Source organism: Lemur catta, chromosome 5 (assembly GCF_020740605.2).
Source record: "Lemur catta isolate mLemCat1 chromosome 5, mLemCat1.pri, whole genome shotgun sequence".
NCBI classification, from domain to species: Eukaryota; Metazoa; Chordata; class Mammalia; order Primates; family Lemuridae; genus Lemur; species Lemur catta.
The window spans coordinates 44,342,677-44,345,870 of record NC_059132.1 but is presented as its reverse complement, the minus strand read 5'-3'; positions in this window follow the sequence as shown (position 1 = coordinate 44,345,870).

Genomic DNA, 3,194 nt, shown 5'->3' with positions numbered 1-3,194 from the left:
TCTTGATACAGATCTCCAAGTTTTCTTGAAGCTGCAGTCATACAATGAGAGAAGGCAATCAAAGGTGAATTTATAGAATTTAATTTACACAGCTTCCTAGAGTTTGCAGAGTTTGTTTTTCTATACTCTATGAAAATATTCTCTTGACACACACTGAAAAGTAGGTGATATTTGCACTAGTTTTCCTAGTGAAATTATTATATATGAAAATATCAGCATCAACAGCCAAAAAAAAATCTAAATGAACAGGAACCTTGAAATTTATTATCAGATAAATGGCCACATTGTTAAATGAAACTATTTTTAAAGTTAAATAAATCTTACTTAAGATTCACAAGAAAGATTAGAATATTATTGCTGTTCACCGAAGTTGTTAGTCAACCCAAATGTGTTAACAGTACACTTTCTTTCCTAACATTAGAAAATTTATTTTCACAACCACTTACTGTTTGCACTCAGTTATTCATAATACCCACAGAACAGGTTTGAAGGCAGTCAGTCCAACAGGATGTCAGCCACAGTTCCAAAGAAGGTATAGGTTTGGGTTTTACCAAAGGAGAAATGCTTTCACGTATCTCTTGCGGCTTTGGAAATTTATAGCTTATTTAATAACCCTCCATTTAAAAAGTGCTGCTGGATTTGAGAAAACTTATAAATAATTCTGAGTTTATCTTATTCAAAACTACTTTAGTAAACTTTTGCTTATCAGTCTTAAAAAGATGTGTTAAAACCAGTTTGGCAACTTTTTTAATATAGCATGCTAGAAGACCTTGAGAAAAGAGCTTTGAAACAATATCAGCATTGGAACTGACACGGAACGCTTTTAAACAGGAATATTCATGATACACATGTCTGTGTGTTTGGAGGACTCATCTTTTAAAAGCCAAGATTTTGTGATAAGACTTAATTACCAGTGGAAGATTTCCTGATGGTAGATCCATACCAGAAATGGGCAATTTAGAGCTTTGCCAAGACCTTTGGAGACCACTTATCCTGTTTGGACACCTACATATTCACAGTCTTGCCCCCTCCCATGTAATTTACTGGAATCTGTTTAGAAGCAGTCTTTACACAGATATTTGAATACTTTGTACTGTAATAATATGGAAATACAGTATTTTGGAGGAGAGCTCTCTCTAAAGGATTAATTTGGGAGTCACAGTTATTTTTAATAAGAAACAGTCACTCTAGCAATTTGAAAGGTGTGAATCAACGATTTCATGTTGCAGTTCTAGAATATGTTTGTCCTTCCCGTTGCAGTACAGCTGGGAGCTTCAATGGGATTGCCAAAGGAAAGGGGCGGTTAATTCACATCGCTGCATTGCAAATCTGTAGAAAAGGCAAGTTGACATGTCCCTGAGAGTCTAGCATATTTTAATTTTAACTTTTATTTTAAAGCTGAGTTCTTACATTTTACTGGAAAAATACTCCAGCTTTTAAAAACCAGACAATCGAACAATCCACAGAAACCTATTTTTCTGGTGATTCTCTGTGATTGTAAACTTAGGAAATTTAGGTACCGCAGATGAGGACAGAAGTGTATTGTTTGTAGCTGCACCCCTTTGCTTTGTCATGGCTGTGTTTAACAGGACTTTCTGCCTCCTGAAATGTCACCTTAGCCCTCAAAGTCATGTCTATTCTACTGTTGATTACCTTGGTCCTCAGCCAGCCTCATATTTGAGGCTTTCAGCATAGGCAGTATAGGTGCTTCTTGATGTTGAGCTGTTAATCTTTTTAGTATTTCCTGTCACTTTCCCCTGTGATTGATGCTCTAGAGCCAGAGGAGGGAAAAGTGATGAAAATGCCTTTGAAAACAGCTTTGAGAAGGAGTATTTTAAGTTGAACTTGGGACTTACCTGAGACCATAAAATGACTGAAAAAGCACATGGGATGTTTTGTAAGGCACCACATAGGCCCTCGCAGCGCGGAAGCGAGCGTGCTGACCAGCGCTTGGCGGTAGAAGTGAAGAGGGCTCTCCTGGTATTTTTGCCATGATTCAGGTCTGTGGTGTGAGGGCTGCAAGACCTTCCAGATAGTCTGTATTGAATTCTATGGAAAGGTTACAGAAAGGGGCTGTCTTTCGTTTAGAATTAAAAGTAAAATTCTTGTTGAGTTGTAGGTGTTACCAAAGCTCAGACACTGATAGCTCCCCAATATTCCCTCTCCCCTACATCCAATTTATTAATTCTTGGTTCCCTGTAGCATGCAGGGTGAAATGTGAGAAGAAAATATTAGAGCCTCTATTTGTGTTTTCATCTTGTCCTTTTTGTTTTTAAACTATTTTATTGTGACAAAATATATGTAACAAAATTGTCATTGTCACTATTTCTATATATGTAATTTGATGGTATTAATTACAGTCACAATGTTGCGTAACTATCACCTCTATTTCCAAAATTTTTCATCACCCCAAACAGAAACCCCATACCTATTAAGCAGTAACTCCTCACTCCCCTAGTCCCTGGTAGCCTCTAATCTACTTTTTGCCTCTCATGCTCATTCTAGATATTTCATATAAGTAGAATCATATGATATTTGTCCTTTTAGATCTGGTATATTTCATTTAGCATAATGTTTCCAAAGTTCATGCATGTTGTAGCATGTGCCAGAATTTCCTTCCTTCTTAAGACTAAATAATATTCTATTGTATGTTTTACCACTTTTTGTTTATCCATTCATCCGTTGATGGACACTTGGGTTGCTTCTGCCTTTTGGCTATCGTGAATAACACTGCTGTGAATGTGGGTATACAGATATCTCTTCAAGACCTTGCTTTCAATTCTTTTGTGTATGCCCAGAAGTGGGATTGCTGGATCCTATGGTAATTCTATGTTTAATTTTTTAAGAATCTCCATACTATTTTCCATAGTGGCTGCACCATTTTACATTTCCACCAGCAATGTATGAAGGTTTCAATTTCTCCACATCTTTGCCAACACTTGTTATTTTCCTTTTTTTTTTTTTTTAATTCTAGCCATCCTAGTGGTTGTGATGTGGTAACTCATTTTTTTCTTTTTTATTGTGAAGGTACTTCCTCAGTCTTTCAAACACATGTTTTGGCTTGTGATTATCTTTCAAATGTTTCTTAGAGCAATTTTTGTGAAACCATGGATAAGTGGAAAATTCGTGTTATTTTCAAATGTGAGTTCTGTCATGGAACCAATGCAGTACAGACAGCTGGAAATATCAATGAA